An 8,434-nucleotide genomic window follows, 5' to 3' on the forward strand; every position below is an offset into this window, starting at 1 on the left:
CATACACAATAGTGTTACATACATTAGATGAGGCCTACCACCTGCATCGTGTTTGCGTCGGGACATTAAGCATGAAGCTGAGTAAATGAGAACACTCACGTCCAGGCCTTTGTGGCGGTATGCCGCCTCCCAGTGAAGAGGTGATCCAGGTCCATCCGGACCTGGATCAGCCTCTCGGTTTGCTTGTCACTCCCTGTGAGTATTACAAAACAACATTATACACTATAGGCTACTCATACTTATAAGTGGCCTGCACCACTTTTAAATTACATAACGTAGGCTATGCGAAAATGCACATTAGGCTAATAATATTATTAGGCTATGTGCATTTTCGAATACTAGGCCTACCTGTATTTTGAAGTGCTGGAGCCGAGGCCTAGCCTACCATGTAAACGCGCTGAAATAAACTAGACTAAAGCTTAGGGTATGAAGTAGCCTCGTAATTGGCCCATTATGGAAGAATAAAAAAAGACGCATGCATCGACAAACATGTCAACTGTAACGTCTGTTGAGTAGGCTAAACCTGTTGAACTTGTGAGGCCGCTTGAGTCATGAGAATGACCGGCATATTTTCATTTCATGACATGGGGTACAATTAGGCTACCACTTACATTTGAACGTCGGCGTTCCCATTGTTCTTGCACTTGACCAGATGTGAATGATCGAGGCGGCCTTTTTAAACGTTATGCAGGACACGTCATCCATGCGTAGCCACAAAACGCCCATCTCCGAAATAACACTTCCGCGTGGGATGGTCTTATGTTTCCTCTCGTATCGGGATTGCCACTTCCCTCCTCTGTCCTCGGTCTCGCCTCCTCTGGTTGCAATTACATGAATGAGATGTCCTCGTGCCCTCGACTGTGAGCGATTTCCGGTGATCGAGGATCGAGGGAGGAAGGAAGCCATATAAATCGTTACATGGAACGCACCCAGGGAACCCATACAACTTCGTGTCTTAAAATCCGAACTATCCCTTTAAGTGGAGCAGCACGGAGAGTTAGTTTGCCACCGAAAACCCAACCATCCATTGCTGCAGCCTTTCGACAACAATATTCCTATAATTCCCAAAGACATAACGAATACGACGGCGTATTAGGGCCACGTATATACTTTGTAAAGACGCAAATTTGCCACTTTAGAAGGTCGAAAATTTGCCACATTATAAAGTCTGTGTGTAACGGTGTAACCGGTGGTTTCTGCCCTGCGTTGATTGCTCGCTAGAGTAGCCTAAGAAAGCGTGACGCCGACACAGCTGAGTGTATTCTCTTTTTGAAAGTTTACTGGAAAATATTGTAGGGATGGGAGGTTATAGGAGATGGGGAGGCTGACATGTCATTCCAAACTCGGGTCATTTATTTTCCTGACGTTGTACATGCTAGGCTACGGGCAGCGGGAGGTGTCCACTCGAAAAACAATAAACTCACTGCTAAATCAGTCAATCGCTCGTCCACTCGTCAATCACACAACTCTCTCGCACACACACGCACACACACACACACACACACGACAGGAGACACAGGGGAAACAGACACTTTGTGAAGTGGCAAATTTGCCACTTTCTTCTCGGAATATTGCCCCCCCCCCCCCCCCCCCGACAACAGGTTGCAATAATGTTCATTTCATTGTTCTAATATTTTTAATGCTGCACTGCACTTTTGTCTATGTTTACATTTTTTACGTTCATAAAAGAGGACAGGGCAGGCACTCCCAAATCAAATATCCATTTGAAACTACACATAATACTACCTCACCAATTATTTTGAGAAGATTTTCAGAATTGTTCACTACTTTTTTGAGGGTGTATAACAGTTAAGTATTTTCTTTAAATGTGTGAAGAACAGTGAGTTTATTAAATAAATAACTACACATTACTTTATGCTGCACTGCACTATGGATAACATTGCCTGTTTATGACAGAAGGCAATGATGGTGTTCTTTTCTTTTAATACATTTTTGTGATTCTGCTTCATCTGTGTCAGGCTATGCATTTAATATTTTCTCTGCAAGTGTAAGTAGAAGCACATTGTTGAAATAGAAAAGGCAAATATAGCCTCCTGTATGCTAGAGCCAAGATAATATTGATATATTGAAACCGAACCGTTACCGTGGCCCAAAAACCGTGATACAAACCGAACCGTGGCAAAACTGTACCGTTGCATCCCTAGCACACACATTATCAAAATCATAGGCTACGTCGGACGCTTAAATGTTTCTACATGGGTTTAGGTAGTGATCGGGCTATAATAAAACTACACTTTAATAGTGGTTGGTGAAAACCGGGACATATTAGCGTCCCGACAGGCTTTTGTCGGGACTCGGGACATGCCACACAAAATCGGGACTGTCCCAGTAAAACCGGGGCGTCTGGTCACCCTACCTAAGTAAGACTACGCAGCACAGTTTGAATGAAGTTTCTACGGTTAAACGGTTGAAACTGAATTAAGCGCACAAAGTGTCAGCGGAATGATAAGAATACTTCAGATAACATTAGAGTACACTCTAATAATAGGCTACCCACATCTGTGGGGTATACTACGAATCTTGCTGAACATAACCAGGCTTTCCTTGGATAACCTGGATCGACAAATATGATAGTCGCAATCAGAGTTGAGTGGTATCACGAAACTCACTCACGGGTGAATTTGCCAAACTAGGCTTTCTGCTCAGATCTGTGCGCGTTCTCGTGGTTTGGGTAACTTTGGCCAATCGTGAAACGTGGAGATGCACAAGACCGCCTATATTAAAAAAAGATTACTTCCGCATTTATGAGCGACAGCGTAATCTATCGTGGACATTTTTAGTGTCTAACCTATAACATCAAAAAAATCAATGGTCATCAGATATTGTATAGTAGCCTATGCATGTCCATAGTAGTGATATCTGCATGCGCAACATAGTTAAAAGCGCCTTTGAGTTTCAAAATGTTTGAAGCAGGGGGTCAGGATTTGGAGGGTTAGCTTCAGCCAGTTAGCATGTCATTTGGCCGCCGACATCTTTGAAAAAATGGCGTTCCAAGGTTGCAACATATCCGGCACCAGCTCATGCACGAAACAGCTCATGCACGAGTTTCGAGTTGGGCACGAGCTTCGTCGCGCGTCATTACGCATTCCAGAAGACATAAATAAAGCCTACCTTACATTGGCAGACTTTTCAAAGATTTGGAAAAGATTTTTGAAAAACTACAGTCTCAGACCCTCTCACATCTAAAGACAATTCATTGAGTTTTTAGTCACAGGCCAGTCTCAGATTAGGATTTTGCAAAGACTGTGGGTCACTATTTACAAGACTGCTGCTAGATTCCCTCAAATTATTTCCATCGTGCAATAGGCTACACGTCATCATTCACAGGAAATCACATGATAGTCTACTCATATCAAAGTATTTTTTTCGCGTTTCTGCAGCATTGTTTGATGTGTGACATCACTAACAGATATAGAGTTGTTCTGTCACGTAGAACAGCCGACTAATAAATTATAAGAAATTAAATAACAAATAATCATAAAGGCTACAGCTGTCGCCTATTTTGCCCCTTCCTGTTTCATGTTCGCGCAAGGTTACTATTGGTTTTTAATGTTCACGTCACTATTTGCATGAGCCACGACTGAAAAGACTTCCGATAATATCAAACATGTTTGATATTGTCGTAACGGCAAAACTAGAAAAAGACTGCCTCCGACGGACTTAAAACCGCTAAAATTGGCACCTTACACTAAACGATTTAGATGACGTGAGCGCGCTGCGATTTCAGTACAACTCCCAAGATTTCCGCCCGATTTTGGAAATTTAGTCGCCGACTGTTAAAACAGACCAAAATCGTGCAATGTAAGCCAGCCTTAAGCTGACTGACGACTTGAATTAAGTTACCGATACTTGACTTAATGCCTGTGGATTAGACTGTATCATTATACCAGGCTTTGTGAATAAAAAAAGGCAATGTTATAGGTTACTGTTGTTTGCATTAGACTATGTATGAGTTGGCAAGGTATTATAAGATATTTTAGGAAATGCGAAGCAATTCTCTAAACCCAATTATTAACCTACTCACTGTCGTGTAGGCTATGAGGACTATTTTAAAACGCTCAGCTGCAGTTCCTACCTGTGGTTCAGAACAACGCAGCGTTGTGGGGTCACATAACCTACATAACGGCAAAAGTTTCCGACAGTGACAGCAGACTTAAAATGCATGCTGCTCGAAACACAACACATGGATGCGCGCTTCTACCGGTAAGCCTATAATATGCGTTGGCTTCATTTTGTCTGTCTACAAATGTAGGTTTAAGCTGCAAATTCACACTGGGTGCAGCACAAATAGCATCAGGTATCCACATGTTTCTTACATCCCATGTCTACTTATTAAGAGTCATTTTCGTCGGGTAGACAGTCCAAGAGCATTAGCTCAAAATAGGGTCAAACCCGGAACAAATTAGTAACAAGCTGAATTTTTCAGGATATGTTTAGAATACCTTTAGGAATAACATACTAAAAGTCCCCGTGAATCCCCCTTGTGCTCTCTGAGATATTCAAGATGGCGTCCAAAATGGCCACTATTTGGAGATTTTTCCGTATCTCGGGCTTAAAACCTTATATAAATGCAATTAAAAGGTCAAAAGATATGTTTTTTAGGGTAAGGAAGTCACGTTCATCAGTTTCTTGAATGGAGACATTTTATAATAATACAGTTACCTCCATAAGTATTGGAACACATCCTAGTTGACTGTATAAAATCGTCTTTTGGAAATTGATCTTAATGCCTTACATGGAAAAAAATAGGATATATCCAACCTTTAAGGACATCAATTTTGTTTGTGAATAAGTATCATACGTAATGGTTTTATTTCAGTTAAGTTATTAGCTGGTTTCATTCTCATTGAGCTCAATGCAATTCAAACCAGCTAATAGGCTAACTGAAATAAAACCATGCTAATCTCTTGGTATGGTAAAGGGTATGTGATGTAGGGTTATTTTAATTCCAAAGGCTAAGGGGACTTTCTCAGGGTGCATATAGTGTCCTGGATGGAACCATGAAATATGTTTTCTCATACAAGGAATCCAAATTCACCATTGACACACTGCTAAAATTAAAGTTAACGAAGATTACAAGATCATTAATGTGACAATGACACAAAATGTACATTCAAATTTGATAGTCGACATGATTGTGAGATGGAACATAATGTAACCGTGCCCTGACACCAAGCGTGACCAAAGCTGCAAAATCACCGGAAGCAATTGACTTTGAATGGAGACAAGCAACTAAAGCAACAAAAGCGACCAGCGGCAAAACTTGGGCAACTAGAGCGACTACAAAAAGTTAAAAGTAGGGATGTAATGATGCACTCAATCCATGATACGATAGGCTACACGATATTAAGGTCACAATACAATACAATTTTACATATTATTGTTATTATTATTATTATTATTATTATTATTATAAGCTATATAAAATAGCAGATTATCTTAAATTTTCTAACAAAAATTGAGTTAAGAGAATTAAAATTGAAGGTTAAAATCTCTCATGTCATGAGCAACTTCATAATTATTATGTAGCAGCTGCATTTTACCAGCTACAAAAGCGATCTTGCAACTTTGGTAGCTCTTGATGTGAACGCACGGTTAGACAAACAATCAGACAACCATTTTCCCTCTATAACCTTTGTAATATAATAGCACATAATATTATATATAATGCTGAACTCATATAGCATATAATATTATACTTGTACATAACGTCCTAAACATCAAGTAATAAAGTAATTTCATAAACATACGAGATGTATACGAGATGTATTCATTATGCAAATAATGACTTTTATTGTAACTTCAATCCTTGATTGTAATATTTCTTCTTGGAAACCTACACGCATTTGCAGTACTGTGAACATTCTTAAATGTGAACTTGCGAAGTCCTGAGCTCAGTAGGAGTTAACATATAAATTGTAACAGTCTATAGATATTCGATTTTCGACAACAACGGAGTCATGCATTATCTGTAAGGAGTTATGCACGGATTATGTGCAAGTTGGATGCAAAGGAAGGCCAACTCTGTCATCCTCTTTACTAGATGATGAAGAAACTGAAGAATCAAGACCAGTTTCTGATGATGAAAATGATGACTGAAGTGATGTACAGTCCCCTCCGACCATAATTTGGAACACATGCTAGTTGACTATAAAAAATCATCTTTTGAAAATTGATCTTAATGCCTTAAATGAAAAAAAATTAGGAAATATCTTTCTGAATGAATAATGTATCGTAAATTAATAAATGTTTTCCTTTAAATGCAGGGGTCATAGGTATTGGAACATCTATGTTAACCCTATGTGTTTAAATTCCCATAGAGGCAGGACAATTTTTTATTCATTTATTTATTTTAAATAAATGGATCCATCCAGGACACTATGCACCCTGATAAAGACCCCTTGGCCTTTGGAATTAAAATAACCCCACATCATCACATACCCTTCACCATACCAAGAGATTGGCATGGTTTTATTTTAGTTAGCTTGTTAGCTGGTTTGAATTGCATTGAGCTCAATGAGAATGAAACCAGCTAATAGGCTAACTGAAATAAAAATCATTATGATATATACTTATTCACAAACAAACTTGATGTCCTTAAAGGTTGGATATTTCCTAATTTTTTCCATTTAAGGCATTAAGATCAATTTCCAAAAGACGATTTTATACAGTCAACTTTAGCATGTGTTCCAATACTTATGGGCAACTGTATTATTATGAAATTTCTCCATTCAATAAACTAATGATGAAATTGACTTACTTCCCCTATAAAACATGTATTTTGACCTTTTAATTGCATTTGTATTAGGTTTTATGCCTGAAATATGGAATAATCTCCAAATGACGGCCATTTTGGACGCCATCTTGAATATCTCAGAGAGCACAAGGGGGATTCACGGGGACTTTTAGTATGTTATTCCTAAAGGTATTCTGAACATATCCTGAAAAATTCAGCTTGTTACTAATTTGTCCCGGGTTTGACCCTATTACTACAGCCTATTGCGCACATAACATCCTAGGCTAGGCTACAGTCAGTTCAAAGCATTTACTGTGGGGATATTTATGTGTATGCTAAGTGAACTCTTGCTCAATATTGACTCGCCATGGTTATTATATCGTGACATATGAATATCACATTATAGGATTTCGAGACAAGGGGCAAACTTCTCCACCACCATCCCAACTCAAATAATTATAGACATTTGCGCCTGTAGCCCAAAGCCATCGATATCTCAAAGTTGCGACACTACCATTGACTCCCGTGAACAAACAATGGCGGCACATCCGGGAACTATTCCATTGAGAATGAATGAATATAATACGACTTTTCTACATGACTTATAGTCGTGTGCATAATAATGCATTTTCATTGAGTAATGTATATGTATGTGGAAATGCAGTTTATAGTAATTTTCATTGAGTATTTACCGTAAATATTAATGCGATCGCTGCTGTCAATCCCGTAGTAAACCAGGGACCGAGGGAACTACTGAGTCTACCCACTAACCACGTGACCGCTCTAATCTGGCTTTAACATGGAAGTCAACGGTTGTCGCAACTTTGAGATATCGATGGCTTTGCTGTAGCCTAACGATAGGAGCGCGTTCACGAACACCTTCTCTCACTCTCCAATCTTCATCAACGATGTACCTTACGTTGTCTCGTTGTAACGTGGAACCTAATTGGCTCATTCTAGCTGGTGACGGAAATGAACACCCATGGAACACCATTTTCTCAAAGATGGCTGCGGCCAATTTCAAACTTTTTTGGCTGAAGTAGCTAGCCTAGCATGGGCCATTAGGTGCGTTTGCGATGAGCTGCGGCTGACTTAGGCTGACTTAGGCTGGCTTCATACGTCAACGAGAGCTGCAGAGTCTTAGCAGGAGGGGCAACTAGCACACGCAGCTCATCCCGGACAGTCTGACTGAGCTTACGTACCTGAAGTTACTCGCGAGAGACCTCGCTGGAGACCTCGCGGTAGATATCGCGGTAGATATCGCGGATTTTGTATTAAATACAGTAAAACTTTTATTCGTACTCATTAAAATGAGCATGGTGACTGACGAAATAAATTGATATGATGTGTTTAAATAAACCACTGTTGTCATACAGTTAACAGGCCTGCATTGCAGCACATTCATTAAATATCAAGTGTTTTCCGTGTGTATATATTTAACCAACAGCATAAAATAGCAGAGTATCCTCACGTTTTCGGTAGGCTAGCCTACCGCTGTTCCAGAAATCACAAATAAGAAGGTATCCGTTCGATTTCTGTTCATTTTAGCAGGTTCTAACATAAGGAGCAAAGATTCTAGAACAGAGCAAGATGGATCACAGGGATAAGCTCCAGCGCCATCCCAGACGCTGGTTGTAGTGCAGTTGAACTGATTCGTCTTGGTCCGCTCTAGTGTCT

The sequence above is a fragment of the Sardina pilchardus genome, chromosome 8 (assembly GCF_963854185.1).
Source record: "Sardina pilchardus chromosome 8, fSarPil1.1, whole genome shotgun sequence".
NCBI lineage: Eukaryota > Metazoa > Chordata > Actinopteri > Clupeiformes > Clupeidae > Sardina > Sardina pilchardus.